Here is a 17,417-nt window from a genome sequence, read left to right as displayed (position 1 = left end):
GTCACTCAGTAAGCACATAGATACAGTCAGAGAGAACATAGATACAATCACTCAGTGAGTGCATAGATACAGTCAGACAGCACATAGATACAGTCACTCAGTGAGCACATAGATACAGTCAGACAGCACATAGATACAATCACTCAGTGAGTGCATAGATTAGAGATGGGCGGGTCCGGTTCTCCGAGAACCGAACCCACCCGAACTTTGGGTATCCGAGTACCGAGCTGAGCAGCTCGGTACTCTCCCGCCAATTCCGAATCCAAATCGAGGCCGAACGTCATTGTGACGTCGTCGGATCTCGGGACTCGGTTCTCGCGATACTTCAACTTTATAAATACACGCCTCCACAGCAATCCATCGCCATTTGACAGAGGGAGAGAGCAGGGTGTAGTCATAGGCTAATTAGAGCAGGGACAGAGAAAGAATACAATATTGTTCTTGCAATTGCTCTAACCAAAATCGCTAGTGCAGAGAGGAGGATAGAGGTTTATTATTTTTTCTTCATATTTGGCACTCCCCAGCGCTTTTGGGTTGTCCCCCATAATTGTGCATTAATATTTCTGGCTGTCAAAAGTCATATCTGTCAGCAGTATCTACTCAATAAATGTTAGCACTCCTCAGTGTTTTTGGGGTGTCCTCTCTAATTGTGCATTAATATTTCTGGCTGTCAAAAGTCATATCTGTCAGCAGTATCTACTCAATAAATGTTAGCACTCCTCAGTGTTTTTGGGGTGTCCTCTCTAATTGTGCATTAATATTTCTGGCTGTCAAAAGTCATATCTGTCAGCAGTATCTACTCAATAATTTTAAGCACTCCTCAGTGTTTTTGGGGTGTCCTCTCTAATTGTGCATTAATATTTCTGGCTGTCAAAAGTCATATCTGTCAGCAGTATCTACTCAATAAATGTTAGCACTCCTCAGTGTTTTTGGGGTGTCCTCTCTAATTGTGCATTAATATTTCTGGCTGTCAAAAGTCATATCTGTCAGCAGTATCTACTCAATAATTTTAAGCACTCCTCAGTGTTTTTGGGGTGTCCTCTCTAATTGTGCATTAATATTTCTGGCTGTCAAAAGTCATATCTGTCAGCAGTATCTACTCAATAAATTTTAGCACTCCTCAGTGTTTTTGGGGTGTCCTCCCTAATTGTGCATTAATATTTCTGGCTGTCAAAAGTCATATCTGTCAGCAGTATCTACTCAATAAATGTTAGCACTCCTCAGTGTTTTTGGGGTGTCCTCTCTAATTGTGCATTAATATTTCTGGCTGTCAAAAGTCATATCTGTCAGCAGTATCTACTCAATAAATGTTAGCACTCCTCAGTGTTTTTGGGGTGTCCTCTCTAATTGTGCATTAATATTTCTGGCTGTCAAAAGTCATATCTGTCAGCAGTATCTACTCAATAAATTTTAGCACTCCTCAGTGTTTTTGGGGTGTCCTCCCTAATTGTGCATTAATATTTCTGGCTGTCAAAAGTCATATCTGTCAGCAGTATCTACGCAATGGATTCAAAGCAGTCCACATATGATCTAAATGAGCAACCAGGTTCTGTCACCAGTCCTGATGTTAGTGTTCCCAGTACGTCATCTGGCCAAGGCGATGTCAAACAACAGAGTGTTTTCAAATTAGTGCAAAAAACAAAAACCAAAAAAAAATTTACTGTATTGAAGCGAAAAAGAAGTGTAACTGAGCAAAAGTTAAGTGACGATAAAAAAAAAATTGCAAGCATGCCATTCTACACACGCAGTGGCAAAGAGAGAATGAGGCCTTCACCTTTGGCTATTAGTGGCAGATCCCAAAAAGTTACCCAGCCTACAATTGGTGCACAACTACTGTTACGCGTCAAAGCCGAGCTGCAAGATAACAGTGAGGCATTACAGGAGAATATTTGCTCTGATTCACAAATGACAACAATCCCTGTGGAGAGTCCATCCAACAGTGGGATGTCTAATCGTGAGCATTCTGCTGATGTGTGCCTTAATAGCCCGAGTGTAGCCGGTGATACCCAAATTGAGGATGCCACTTTGGAATTAGAAGAGGATGAGGGGGAGATTTGTGTAGGCGACGAGGGCGCTAATGATGATGTTGATGATTATGATGCAGACAGATACCAAATTGCCTTTCTCAATTTCTATTTATATTCTAGATTATATAACGGCTGAATAGTTTTCTATTTTACTCCTAGTGGAGAGAGGATCTGATGCAGACAGATACCAAACTGCCTTTGTCCATTTCAATTTATATTGTACAGTATATAACGGCTGAATTTATTAGTATTTTATACAAGTGGAGGGGGGCCTAGAGAGACAGAAACCAAACTGGCTTTCTCCATGTCAATTAATATTGTACAGTCTATAATGGCTGAATTTTTTGTTTTTTTAAAAAAGTGGAGGGGGCCTATAGAGACAGAAAGCAAACTGTCTTTTTCCATTTCTTTACATATTTAACTATAAGTGTAGGGTGTAATATAGATTCAAAGACGATGGCTGCATTGCCAATATGCATAGATGGAGAGGAAGACAATCTGTTTTGTGTGTAGAATAAATGAAGGCCTACCAACGAAGAATTAAACAGTTTTTTTGGATGATTTATTACCTCAACAATTAGATTACTTATCTCTAAAACAGTTGGAGCACTAAATTGGGTTATTTTAGGCACAAAAACATGTATTTTCCAACAAAATAGCAAAACAAAACCAAACAAAACCAAAACCAAAACCAAAACACGCAATGGCGGTTTTGCAAAACCAAAACCAAAACCAAAACACGACGGTAATCCAGATCCAAAACCGAATCCAAAACCAAAACACGGGGGTCAGTGACCATCTCTAGCATAGATACAGTCAGACAGCACATAGATACAGTCACTCAGTGAGCACATAGATACAGTCACATAGTGAGCACATAGATACAATCAGTCACATAGATACAGACACATAGTGAGCACAGAGCACATAAATACAGTCAGGGAGCACATTCTTGCCTAGTCTCCTGGAATTTCCAGGAGGATCCAGAATTTCAGGGAGATCTCCCGAATTTCCGGAAGAGTAGGCAAGTGATGGAGGAGGAGCTACAGTGACTTGAGGGTGTTACCACGCCTCCTCCTACCCCGTGTCACATGACTCTCCCGAAAGAGAAGTTTGAAAGTAGGCAAGTATGAAGTACAGTCATTGAGCCTATGCATTGTGAATATATAGGACATTCCCACTTGTGCTATTCTGAAGTCACATTCCATTGTTAATTACTTCCTTCAAGATATATTATTTGATCTGATGAACAGAACTGTGTGAAAAATCCATCAACTGTATAATTAATATGTCTATTTTGAAATTAATTAATTTATTACATTTACTAATACCTGCTATTGGCAATTTGAGTGTAATATAAAAGTTTGAAGTTTAAATATCAAGTACTCCGAAGGGCTCCAGTACCGTAACATCGCATCTTATGAAACATACTGAGGATTTGGAGGTGGTCAGTGGTTTGGATGCAGGATAGAACTTCTACGTTCACATCCGGCAGCACCACGGAACAGCGTTGTGTGACGCTTGTCTTCTAAGGATGCTATTTCTGTGTAGAAAGGTCAGTTATATTATTATTATCCTTTATTTGTTAGGTGCCACAAGAGTTCTGCAGCGCCGTACACAGCACAAATAGTAGACTGTACAGGGCAAAACATAACTGAACAATAAACAAAAAATACCAAAACTTCAGAAGCTCCAGGCAGGCTAATGCAGTAAAGATGGAAGAACAGGTATGGAGACAGGAGGGAATAGGGCCCTGCTCAAATGAGCTTACATCCTAAGGGAGGGTGAACAAAACTCAGTCACAAAGGGAGCCAGTTGAAGTATATGAGAGAGAAAAGCGCTGGGTGGAGAGAGGGGAGAACGGGTTAGGTGGAAGGTTGGTAGGCTTTGAGGAACAGGTAAGTTTTAAGTGCCCATTTGAAGGAGCTTAGAGTGAGAGAGAGACGGATGGAGCGAGGGAGGACGTTCCAGTGAAGGGGGGCTGCACGGGAGAAGTATTGGATTCTGGAGTGGACAGAGGTGACCAGAGTGGAGGAGAGGCGGCGGTCATTGGTATGTTTCTCCATGTGTATTATAGACCTGAAGAAAAAATGTGTCACTGTAGTCTATATAGAACTCGATCAATATTTTGACATGTTTCATCTTATGTGTTGAATCATACTCTGTAAATGTGCTGCGTAACTCCACAGCAATGTAACATGATGTGAGTATGAAAGAAATAAAATGATATCTGTTGCAGCCTATGATATATATCATACAACTTCATATGTAACTCACAGCTCCTTGTACTCCTGTACTTATGGGCAGAAGAGGTAATGCCGCTTCTAAATAATATCAGATTTTTTATTAGGATCATCAGATTGGTAATGTTATCTCATGTATATTTACAGTCTCTTAATAACAAATATGCCAAGACCATGTCCGTCAATTTATCTCTTAGATGCTGACAAGTATTTTATTCAATTATTGTGATCAGTACGACACGGACATGTCTCCGTATTGTACAGTGCTGCAGTATATGGGGGTGATATAAGCTGTAGTGAGCGGGGTCCTCTCACCTTCTGTATCACTGTATGTTCCTGTAGTGTTATCATGGTATATTCTGTATATCTCCTTATTGTACAGCACTGCAGTATATGGAGGTGATATAGTGTAAGCTATGAGGTGTTTACTATGTGCTGTTGCAGCTGCTTTTCACTTTTTTTATACTTTACAAATCACATTCGCTGAAAGTTGAAAAATTGCTGGAGTTGTAGAAGCCGCAAGACCAGGAAGACTGTACTGCGCTGGGTCTGTGTACTCATACGTGGATGTTTGTGGCTGTCAACAGTTTGGCTGCAGGACAGGATTTGTTTTAGAACGACTTTGTCTAGTTATATTGGGAAATATGCAGAACCTCAATGTAAACACTTTAAGCCAACAATCATAAACGCCCATGTGTTTCAGTCTTACCACACTTGGACCATTTCCCATCACAATTTCCTCATAGAAATCCTTCCCAAGCTAATAAGAGAGATTTCCCTGACACTGGGTTACTCTGTTGCCAATCTCTCTCTTGTCATTCACTTCCTGTCCGTGGGTTCCGCAGCTTCTCAAGGTTGGTAGAACGAATGATTAGGGCAAGAATTGGGTACATACCATAGATTGGGGAGTTAGGGAAGTGCTTGTGGATTTAATTTGACCTCAATAAACAAATTAATTGCAGAAAATACTATTAGAATATTTATGTATAAAATATAACATTTGTATTTTATGTCTGTGCTAATATTTAATACAGTAGAGAGAGAGAGATGTTTTCTGGAAAGATAAATTTTGTTCTCCAAGTAGAACTTTGTTAGAGGGTTGAAGCAGACAGAGTTGGACTATGTCTATTTCTGTGTAATGTGTCTTGTTGGCTATGTACATTACTGTGTCTCCCGTGTGCTGTGTCCTGTTCCATATGTACAGCATCCATTTGTCCATCTGCTATGTCCTGTCTTCTGAGGACAGTGTATATTCTAAATCATACTTGCCCACTCTCCCGGAAAGTCCAGGAGACTCCTGAATTCTGGGTAGGTCTCCCGGTCGAGCAGGCAATTCTCCCGCATCTTGCTCAATCCTAGTGAAGTGGGCAGGATGTGAGCCTCAATGACGAGATTCGCGGTAAAATAACATCATTTTAGCCCATCTCCCATGACAAATTTAGATTTCGTAGCAGGGACGGGGCCAAAGTGATGCCATTGACTGCTCCTGCCCCCTTCCGGGATCACTCAGGGGTAAAAACAGATAGAAGATCTGAAGACCACTGCCCCAAGTACATTGTACTGTGAGCCAGGTGGCTGCATAGCATTGGATATATATATATATATATATATATATATATATATATATATATCACCACAGTGATCAGTCTTTATACCTGGTCCTTCCACAGGGGCGGATCTAGGCAACTGCTCTACCCGGGGCGATTTTAGGGGGGGGGGGATTTAGGCCCCGCCCCCTTTCTAATTTCTAAGGCTGCTGACGGCTGCACAGTATGTGCAGGTCCGTTCAGCATTGGCAGTGTGCTGTCCCGCGTGTTGTGTTTAAAACACAATCAGAGCAGCCGGGCAGCACACTGTCAATGCTGAACGGACCTGCACAGTGTGCAGCTGTCGGCAGCAAGCCCCTGCTAGGGGGGGGGGGGCGATCGCCCTGATCAGTTGGTCAGTTACGTTGCTCCATCTCATCTTCCCACATCAATATGTTACTCCTTTAACCCTTTAGAGCATAAATTCATCTTTGTGGGCTTTTGGGGAAGGGATTTAAATGTGAAAAATAGAAACAAATTATCTGTTGTGCAAATATAAACCTACTCCTGAATCTGATTGTTCTTTAGGTACATTCTCTAGAACAGTGTATCTAACTAGAAAGATCATTTTGTTTGCAAGTTTAGTGTAAATTAAATTTGTTCCCTGGCTTTTGTTCGTTCACTTGGATTTCCGGCCACCCTTCCCCAATCTAGGGGGTAAATGTATTAAGTACCAATTTCTCCAAGTTGCAGGAAATCAGCGAGTTTGTAGTGAACATTTAAAGCGTCGATGCCTTTAAAGCCTTTGGTGCTTTAAATTTTAACTGCAAACTCGCTGATTTCCTAAGACTTGGACTTAATACATTTATCCCCTAGGTGTTTATTAACCCATAGATTGCTTGAGCAGCTTTTTTCAGAAAACATTTTTTTATTCTTTTATTTACTGAATCAATTATTTCACTATCAGCATTAGCGGATCCTAATATTCCTTCGGAGAGGAAATTTGGCAGTGATGAGATTTTGGGTCTAAAATACGTTGAGGAATTGCAGATATAATTATTGTGCTGTTCTATGTTCTTTCGATTGGACACCGAATCGAAAGATGTTGCTGCAGATGTTTTATCTCTTTTGTCCTTTAACATGAATAATTCCTGCCTATAATCGGGCAAATTCTGTGTGCAGATCTGTGACCAGCTGGCCTGGACGGGGGGAGCAGTTTGTGTCTCATACACCTAATCAGTGATTCTGTCTTTATGTAGGTTTCTCTTTCCAATTCCCAACTCTCCTAAGAAGTAATAATCTCACCTGGGACATAGGGGGTAAACCATTTGGATATATAAGTTAGTGGGGCACATTTCTTTAGGATGCACACACAGGGAAACTGAGAGAGGGATTCTCTGAGCTACAGATCGCCGCCAGAGGGGCGTGTCCTGTTCTGCAAGGGGAAGGATGCCTTGAAGTGCCCTCAGTTCATATTACGCCACAAATTAGCGTCCTCAGTTCATATTACGCCACACAGTAGCGCCCTCAGTTCATATATACACATTATAATTAAACACATACAGCAACATAACATGTAGGCAGTATGCAGCTCTATCTTCCTATGTGTGACTCATGTCTGGAATCAGCACACTGAGACCAGGGGGTAAATGTATCATAGTCCGGTTTCTTCAACTCCCGCGAGTTCGGCGAGATGACAGCTAAAATTTAAAGCGGCGCGGCCTTGTAAAGTTGAAGAAACCGGACTATGATACATTTACCCCCAGAGCTCTTCAGTTCCACGAAGGAACGTGGGAGGAGCCGCGGTTCGTCCGTCTTCTGCCGCTTGACAGAAGCAGTTTCAGCGCGGAGATCCGGCTGTGCATTAGGATCCGCCTGTGCTTGGATCTCATAGTTATCAGTTCCAGGGATATTCTTGGATTTTTTCTAGTCATTATTTTTATTCAGTATAATTTCAGTGTTGTTGCATATAATATATAATGGCTAAAATATAGGTAAAGTAACTACATATGTATTATCTAGGAGATACTATGAAATCTAAACCGCTTTATATAAAGGGCCTTTAGGTTGTTAGTGTTAATTTAATGAATGCTTTCAAACACTGAGAAATGGGTGGGTATGTTCACGCAAGTTTCAGTGGGAATTGATGAAATGCGTTTCTATTTCAGCTCTTTGACTTATATCAGCAGCTTTTTACTTATTGGCTGCGAGATGTGAGATGTGAGATGTGAGGGGTAAGAAATAATTTGTAATATATGAACATTTCACTTTCTAAATTTAGTTGTTGTTTCCTAACAAATCTAGTAGGATACTGCTTCAGGGCTGCATGAGTGGTCACAAACAGTCATTTAGGTGTTTTAATTACCAAATATTATTTAAATAAATCTTGTGTAAATAAAAGCTGGGGACTGATAAGTGCGCGTTCCTGTTACGTTTACACAATACCTGGCTTCCCTCCAATATTTCTGTAGCCATCAGAGCTAAAACCTGTTGTCACCAACAATGCAATCTGCACTTAGTAAACGTAAAGACACGTGAGTGAGGTGGTTGTGTACATTACATCCATGTGCCGTGTGGGGGAAGGGCATAGAGGGGGCTGAATGCTGGAGAATGCAGAATAACAGATACATTGTAACAAGCAATAGGGACGACTGAATCTATGGCAACCAACTCATTATAAATTCTGCAGAGTATTTCCTCTTATTCTGTATACTACACACAGTTCTCACTATCTATTCTTATTCTATGCGCTTTGGAACTTACTATATATTAAAAAAGAACATTTAAAATACAAAAATATGAGCTAATAACAATATTCAGAGAAGAAGTGATAATGGAGAGAGAATAATCTGATCTCAAACTTCAATATTGATGAGAAATGTTTTGAATTAATTAGCGGAGCATTATGTGCTGGATGGAAAGTAGCGGAGCATTATGTGCCGGATGGAAAGGAGCGGAGCATTATGTGCCGGATGGAAAGGAGCGGAGCATTATGTGCTGGATGGAAAGGAGCGGAGCATTATGTGCTGGATGGAAAGGAGCGGAGCATTATGTGCCGGATGGAAAGGAGCGGAGCATTATGTGCTGGATGGAAAGGAGCGGAGCATTATGTGCCGGATGGAAAGGAGCGGAGCATTATGTGCCGGATTAGAAGAGAACGGAGCATTATGTGCCGGATGGAAGAGAATGGAGCATTATGTGCTGGATGGAAAGGAGCGGAGCATTATGTGCCGGATGGAAAGGAGCGGAGCATTATGTGCTGGATGGAAGAGAATGGAGCATTATGTGCTGGATGGAAAGGAGCGGAGCATTATGTGCTGGATGGAAAGGAGCGGAGCATTATGTGCCGGATGGAAGAGAACGGAGCATTATGTGCCGGATGGAAGAGAACGGAGCATTATGTGCCGGATGGAAGAGAATGGAGCATTATGTGCCAGATGGAAGAGAACGGAGCATTATGTGCTGGATGAAAAGGAGCGGAGCATTATGTGCCGGATGGAAGAGAACGGAGCATTATGTGCTGGATGGAAGAGAACGGAGCATTATGTGCTGGATGGAAAGGAGCGGAGCATTATGTGCCGGATGGAAGAGAATGGAGCATTATGTGCCGGATGGAAAGGAGCGGAGCATTATGTGCTGGATGGAAGAGAATGGAGCATTATGTGCCGGATGGAAAGGAGCGGAGCATTATGTGCTGGATGGAAGAGAATGGAGCATTATGTGCCGGATGGAAAGGAGCGGAGCATTATGTGCTGGATGGAAAGGAGCGGAGCATTATGTGCCGGATGGAAGAGAACGGAGCATTATGTGCCGGATGGAAAGGAGCGGAGCATTATGTGCTGGATGGAAGAGAATGGAGCATTATGTGCCGGATGGAAAGGAGCGGAGCATTATGTGCTGGATGGAAAGGAGCGGAGCATTATGTGCCGGATGGAAGAGAACGGAGCATTATGTGCTGGATGGAAAGGAGCGGAGCATTATGTGCCGGATGGAAGAGAATGGAGCATTATGTGCCGGATGGAAAGGAGCGGAGCATTATGTGCTGGATGGAAAGGAGCGGAGCATTATGTGCCGGATGGAAGAGAACGGAGCATTATGTGCCGGATGGAAGAGAATGGAGCATTATGTGCTGGATGGAAAGGAGCGGAGCATTATGTGCCGGATGTAAGAGAACGGAGCATTATGTGCCGGATGGAAGAGAATGGAGCATTATGTGCTGGATGGAAGAGAACGGAGCATTATGTGCCGGATGGAAGAGAACGGAGCATTATGTGCTGGATGGAAGAGAACGGAGCATTATATGCAACATGGAAAGGAGCGGAGCATTATGTGTCGCATGGAAAGGAGCGGAGCATTATGTGCCGGATGGAAAGGAGCGGAGCATTATGTGCCGGATGGAAGAGAACGGAGCATTATGTGCCGGATGGAAGAGAACGGAGCATTATGTGCCAGATGGAAGAGAATGGAGTATTATGTGCCAGATGGAAGAGAACGGAGCATTATGTGCTGGATGAAAAGGAGCGGAGTATTATGTGCCGGATGGAAGAGAACGGAGCATTATGTGCCGGATGGAAGAGAACGGAGCATTATGTGCAGGATGGAAAGGAGCGGAGCATTATGTGCCGGATGGAAGAGAATGGAGCATTATGTGCCGGATGGAAAGGAGCGGAGCATTATGTGCTGGATGGAAGAGAATGGAGCATTATGTGCCGGATGGAAAGGAGCGGAGCATTATGTGCTGGATGGAAAGGAGCGGAGCATTATGTGCCGGATGGAAGAGAACGGAGCATTATGTGCCGGATGGAAGAGAATGGAGCATTATGTGCTGGATGGAAAGGAGCGGAGCATTATGTGCCGGATGGAAGAGAATGGAGCATTATGTGCCGGATGGAAAGGAGCGGAGCATTATGTGCTGGATGGAAAGGAGCGGAGCATTATGTGCCGGATGGAAGAGAACGGAGCATTATGTGCCGGATGGAAGAGAATGGAGCATTATGTGCTGGATGGAAGAGAACGGAGCATTATGTGCCGGATGGAAGAGAACGGAGCATTATGTGCTGGATGGAAGAGAACGGAGCATTATATGTGACATGGAAAGGAGTGGAGCATTATGTGTCGCATGGAAAGGAGCGGAGCATTATGTGCTGGATGGAAAGGAGCGGAGCATTATGTGTTGAATGGAAAGAAGCGGAACGTTATGTGCCGGATGGAAAGGAGCGGAGCATTATGTGCTGGATGGAAAGGAGCGGAGCATTATGTGCTGGATGGAAGAGAACGGAGCATTATGTGCCGGATGGAAGAGAACGGAGCATTATGTGCCGGATGGAAAGGAGCGGAGCATTATGTGCTGGATGGAAGAGAATGGAGCATTATGTGCCGGATGGAAGAGAACGGAGCATTATGTGCTGGATGGAAAGGAGCGGAGCATTATGTGCCGGATGGAAGAGAATGGAGCATTATGTGCCGGATGGAAAGGAGCGGAGCATTATGTGCTGGATGGAAAGGAGCGGAGCATTATGTGCCGGATGGAAGAGAACGGAGCATTATGTGCCGGATGGAAGAGAATGGAGCATTATGTGCTGGATGGAAAGGAGCGGAGCATTATGTGCCGGATGGAAGAGAACGGAGCATTATGTGCCGGATGGAAAGGAGCAGAGCATTATGTGCTGGATGGAAAGGAGCGGAGCATTATGTGCCGGATGGAAGAGAACGGAGCATTATGTGCCGGATGGAAGAGAATGGAGCATTATGTGCTGGATGGAAAGGAGCGGAGCATTATGTGCCGGATGGAAGAGAACGGAGCATTATGTGCCGGATGGAAGAGAACGGAGCATTATGTGCCGGATGGAAAGGAGCAGAGCATTATGTGCTGGATGGAAAGGAGCGGAGCATTATGTGCCGGATGGAAGAGAACGGAGCATTATGTACCGGATGGAAGAGAATGGAGCATTATGTGCTGGATGGAAGAGAACGGAGCATTATGTGCCGGATGGAAGAGAACGGAGCATTATGTGCCGGATGGAAGAGAACGGAGCATTATGTGCTGGATGGAAGAGAACGGAGCATTATATGTGACATGGAAAGGAGCGGAGCATTATGTGTCGCATGGAAAGGAGCGGAGCATTATGTGCTGGATGGAAAGGAGCGGAGCATTATGTGTTGAATGGAAAGAAGCGGAACGTTATGTACGGCATGGAAGGGAGCGGAGCATTATGTGTCGCATGGAAAGGAGCGGAGCATTATGTGCTGGATGGAAAGGAGCGGAGCATTATGTGCTGGATGGAAAGGAGCGGAGCATTATGTGTTGAATGGAAAGAAGAGGAGCATTTAATGACAGAGAGAAGGGAGCGGTAATTGCACAAACACATTACAATGTGGGTAATTACACCGCATAAATAGTGGTGTTTCCGCTTGGTTTCACCACCCTTGTTCTGTAAGTGGGGTTGGGGCCCCTAATGGGATCTTTGTCCGGGGCCACTCATATCTTAAAGTGACTGTTAGAATATAAATTTCCTGATGCTAGAAGCAAGGACGGGGTACTCGGACAGTATAAGAGAATGATGTTCATGGTACACAGAGATCATAATGCACAATACACCAGGTGCACCCGGCCACGGGCCTGGTAATACCTCATACTATACAACCTCCACAAACCTCGGGATGAATGGTGAGAATTGTGCTGTATATGATCTGGAAGAAGAGGTTTCTATAGGAGATCACACAGTATATCGAGGCTGCTTCTTTCCTGTCTCTATAAAAGTCCTTCCCTGTGTTATTACCGCCCAATGTTCTGTGTGACATTATTGTCCTGTTTCCAGTTCCTTTGTGGATAGTTATGAAGAAGGATGTATAGAAACAAATGAAGCTTTGTATAAGTGTTAAACTTTCAGGACAGAATGTGTGACGTCTAGAATTATAAAATTGACAGGTCACACGGAGATGAGATTCTCGGTGCTATAACCAACTACACTGAGGCTACAGGAAGAGCAGTCAGGAGAAAGGAATATTATTTACTATGGACGGTAAAGGAAAGTGACGGCCACAGATATTTATTTAAGCATAAAATAGGACTTTTTAGGAATGAAACGCTACATGTTCCGACTGTTCACATTATTTCACTATTACACAAGGCTCCATTATATGTTCAGGAATTGTCTGTATTTAAAGATTAATACACAAACATAACACAAAACATCACCGAATATAACAAAGTTGTTTTTCTTTCCCCAATATATTTATCCAGACGTCACTGTGTTATCTGGTGGGTCATATGGTATGTATGACAGTTGTGTGTAATGACGGTGCCCAAAATACATGACCAGCCGAACATTACAACACCTTGTAAATAAGTTTATTTGTATTCACTGCTCATGGGGAACATCTGCTAGATGTTGTCAGTGTCCTGAGATAGCTAGATACGAGATAGATGGATATTTTATTATTTATTGATAAGGTACCACAGATTCCATATCCTACACAAGCAAGTAACAAATAGATTAGGTAATACACATAAATAGCACAGATAAGTGTGAGTGAAGCTATGGGGACTAACACAGAGTGCAGCAAAATACAGGTTAGGACATACAAGGGAGTCAGACAGCGGACAGGCATAGGAAGATAGGTAAAGAGGACCCTGCCCACGAGAGCTTTCATTCTAAAGGGAGGGGTGGTGAGAGACAGTAGGACCAACTGGGAAGAGATGGAGATGGCAAGCCAAGAAAGAAGGTAATGGATAGAATGGTTAGGAGGTGGTAGGATAGGGGTGCTTGAAAAGGGGAGTTTTGAGTGAGCTTTTGAAGGACTGAAGGTTGGGGGAGAGCAGAGTGAGATAGGGTAGGGAGTTCCTAATAATGGGGGCAGCACAGCAGAAGTCTTGAAGGTGAGCATGGGAGGAGGTAATTAGAGGTGAATTGAAGCGAAGGTCAGAGGCAGAGCGGAGTGGATGGGTAGGTCTGTACCTCAAGACAGGGTTAGAGATGTAAGGGGAGAAGCATTGGTAAGGGCTTTGTAAGTGAGGGTAAGGAGCTTGAACTGAATTCTGTAACGGATAGGGAGCCAATGAAGAGATTTACGCAGAGAAGTTGTGGAAGAGGTGTAGCAGGAGAGGAAGATGAGCCTAGCTGCAGCATTCTGTATGGTTTAAAGGTCAGAGATGTGAGAGTCAGGTAGGCCAGTGAGAAGGAGGTTGCAATAGTCAAAATGAGAAATGATGAGTGAATGGACCAGGATTTTAATTTCTTCCAGAGATAGAAAGGGACGGATTTTTGTGATGTAACGGAGGAGGAAGTAGTAGGAATTAATGAGGGACTGGATATGGGGGGTAAAGCTGAGGGCTGAATCAAGTGTAACCCCAAGGCAGTGGGCTTAGGTGAAAGGAGAGAGTGTTGTTGTCAAGCAAGAGGGAGATATTGGGAGGGATAGCAACATTGGCAGGAGGAAAGATGATGAACTCAGATTTGGAGATGTTGAGTTTCAGGAAGTGTTGTGACATCCAGATAGTTATAGCAGAGAGACAGATAGATACCTGGGTTATAAAGGCAGGAGAGATATCAGTGGAGGAAAGATAGATTTGCTTGTCATCAGCATAGAGGTGGTATTGGAGGCCAAATGATTGAATGACTTCACAGAGAGAGGTGGTGTAGAGAGAGAAGAGCAGAGAGCCAAGGACAGAGCCTTGTGGGCCTCCAAAAGAAAGGGGAAGAGAGGAAGCAGACACGCTAAAAGAGCAGCCAGAGAGGTAGGAGGCAAACGAGGAGAGAGCTGTTTCGCGAAGACCTAGAGATTGAAAGGTGGTGAGGAGAAGAGAAAGATTGACAGTATCAAAAGCAGCAGAGAGGTCGAGGAGTACGAGAAGGGAAAAGTGACCTTTGGACTTAGCTGAGTGTAAGTCGTTTGTTACTTTAGTGAGGGCAGTTTCAGTTGATTGAAGGGGACATAAACCAGACTGGAGAGGGTCAAGAAGAGAGCAGGAAGAGAGAACGTTGGTCAAACGATTGAAGACAAATCGTTCGATAATTTTAGAGGCAAAAGAAAGCAGAGATATGGGGTGATAGTTCGAGAGAGTGGATGGGTCAAGGGAAGGTTTCTTGAGAATAGGGGAGATGAGAGAATGCTTGAAGGCCAAGGGGAAGATACCAGTGGAGAGAAAGAAGTTAAATAGGTGAGCAAGATGACAACAGGCAGTGGGAGAGAGGGAGTGGAGGAACTTGGAGGGGAGAGGATCGCAAGGACAGGTTATAGATGAAGAGGAGGTGAGAAGAAAGATGATCTCTGGCACAGTCACAAGATGGTTGGAGCCAAGGGTGGCAGAGTGAGTGATAGATAGGACAGGGGTGGAGGGCAAGTCTGTCGAGAACAGATATCATTGTGGAGAGAGTTAATTTTGTCTCTGTAGTAGGTGGCAAAGTCAAAAGCAGTGATGGACGTGGGGAAGAAGGTGGGGGAAGATACAGCAGAGAATTAATGGTAGCAAAGAGGCGTTGAGGTTTATTGGACAAGGAGGGGATGAGGGATGTTAAATAGATTTGTTTGGCGAGAGAGGGCAGAATAGTAGGAGGAAAGGATTAATTTACAGTGGATGAAGCCAGCAATGGAGTGGTATTTCCTCCGTTGGCGTTCAGAGGAGTGAAAACACTTTTGGAGGAGACGAGTTAGACGGGAGTGCCAGGGTTAGGGTTTAGATTGGCGGGGACAAAGGGGGGTTGTGGGGGCTGCAGTATCAAGGGCAACAGAGAGTATGGAGTTCTAAAGAGAGATAGCAGCGTTGGAGCATGATAGGAAAGAAATGGAAGAGAGTAAGGGTTCCAGGGAGGACGCAAAGATGATGGGATCAATGCTGTTGATGGGATGCAGCATGCAAGCAACTTTGGGTGGCAGAGGGGGACCAGAGGGTAAGGTGAGGGTAAATAAAACGAGATTGTGGTCAGAGAGAGGTAAGATAGAATTTAAGAAGTTGGAAATATTATAGAGATGGGAGAACACTAGGTCAAGGGAGTGACCATCACTGTGGATGGTGGGAGTTGTCTATTAGTAGAGGCCATAGGAGGAAGTGAGAGTTAGGAATTTAGAGCCAGCTGTAGTAATAGGAAAGTCAGTAGGGATATTAAAATCCCTAATAATAATAGTGGTAAGATCAGAAGAGAGGAAATGGGAAAGCCAGGCGGAAAAGTTATCAAGAAATTGGGAGGAAGGGTCAGGGGCTGAAAGATAAGTGCAACATGAACATGAAGAGGAGAGAAGAGGCAGATGGAGTGAACATCAAAGGAGGAGAAAAAGAGGGAGGGCTCAGGGGGAATAACACTGAAGGTGTAGCCAGGAGACAGTAAAACACCTACACCACCTCCTTGGTGGTCCCCAGGACGAGGAGTGTGGGAAAAGGAGAGCCCTCCATGGGAGAGTGCAGCAGGGGAAGAAGTATCAGAGGGGGAGATCCCAGTTTCAGAAAGGAGTGGGCGAGGAAGAGGTCATGAATGGGAGTGAGTTTGTTGCAGACAGACCTTGTGTTCCAGAGTACGCAGAACAGGGGAAGTTGAATAAGTGGAAGGATGGGAATAAGGTTAGTGGGATTAAATGTTAGAGGGGGACAGGGTGATACGTGGTGGAGGAGGGAGCGACAGTGGATAGAGGGGATAGTTCTGTAGTATGAAGTAATAATATGGGGAGCCATGTGGAGGAGTGGGTGGAAGTGTTGAATAGCGAGTAATAAGGTTCAGGAGATGAAGTAGTTGAGACCTTGAAGAGTCATGAAATAGGAGAGTGGATCAATGTCCAGTCCAGATCCAGTTCAAACTCAGTTACAACTCATTATACTAGTGATGGATAGCAGACAAAGCTTTGAGTGGGCTTGAAAATGCAATGAATGAACTAGATAGAAGACTGAAACAGCTGTGATAAAGCAAAAAGTATTTTCAAAGTCTTCTGAAGGAAGTATGAAGTCTTTATTGCATTCACATCAGATGTGGACACCTCTCAAGCAGAGAGAAGTGTCCCCTTGTGCAGACAAGTACAAACTTTTATACATTTTAACAGCATATGTTAGACAATGTGAAGATCTATACTCTTATTTACAGTTTCCTAATATAGTAAAAAAGTTTTTATTAAACATTGGCTACCTTGAGATAAAGAAACCACATAAACCAACGTTGTTATAACTGTTGGGATGGTAAATCTCACTTCACTTTTTTTAACTTGACCTTTCTCATTGTTCTTTAAACCTATAGGTAAATAAGTTCTTCTGCACTAAGAATAAATCTGTTCAGACCATGTCAACCTTTGACACCTTCCAGCTGAATTCTGAAGAGAACATAATTGGACACATAAAATATAAGAATATTGTATTACTTAATTGATACTATATTAACCATAACGAGTCAATATTGTATCAATCAGGTTGGCTTCCACATCATTCCTCCTTTTGATCAATTTTGATCACATTATACAATAAAATCTAAAGAAAACTTAGAATAATGTATAAGAAAAAAAAAAAACAGGAAGGGTCAAGTGCCTGTATTTTCATACAGAACTACAAGGAATCACTCACCCTCCTGATATCTCAAATTCCCTTGCATATACATATTTTCTGGAATAATTTTCATTTTATATGGGTTTCTACATATACTTGA

The 17,417-nt window shown here is 43.3% G+C and overlaps 1 protein-coding gene across 27 annotated transcripts in view; it reads left to right on the top strand.

Moving 5' to 3' along the window:
• Window positions 1-17,417, top strand: part of ATP2B2 (ATPase plasma membrane Ca2+ transporting 2) — a 266,349-nt gene that overhangs the window by 57,756 nt on the left and 191,176 nt on the right. Inside the window, exon 1 of one of the 27 annotated variants that reach the window (XM_075183937.1) lies at window positions 5,088-5,124. The exons of 25 other annotated variants lie outside the window; for them this stretch is intronic. The gene's annotated coding sequence lies outside the window, so the exon portion shown is untranslated. Of the gene's footprint in view, window positions 1-5,087; window positions 5,125-17,417 lie in introns of those variants that run through there. One more of the 27 variants, XM_075183935.1, reaches the window with a different exon arrangement.

Source organism: Mixophyes fleayi, chromosome 8 (assembly GCF_038048845.1).
Source record: "Mixophyes fleayi isolate aMixFle1 chromosome 8, aMixFle1.hap1, whole genome shotgun sequence".
In the NCBI taxonomy this organism is placed as follows: Eukaryota; Metazoa; Chordata; class Amphibia; order Anura; family Limnodynastidae; genus Mixophyes; species Mixophyes fleayi.
Note: the sequence above shows the minus strand (reverse complement) of the source record. Positions and strands in the feature narration are given on the sequence as shown.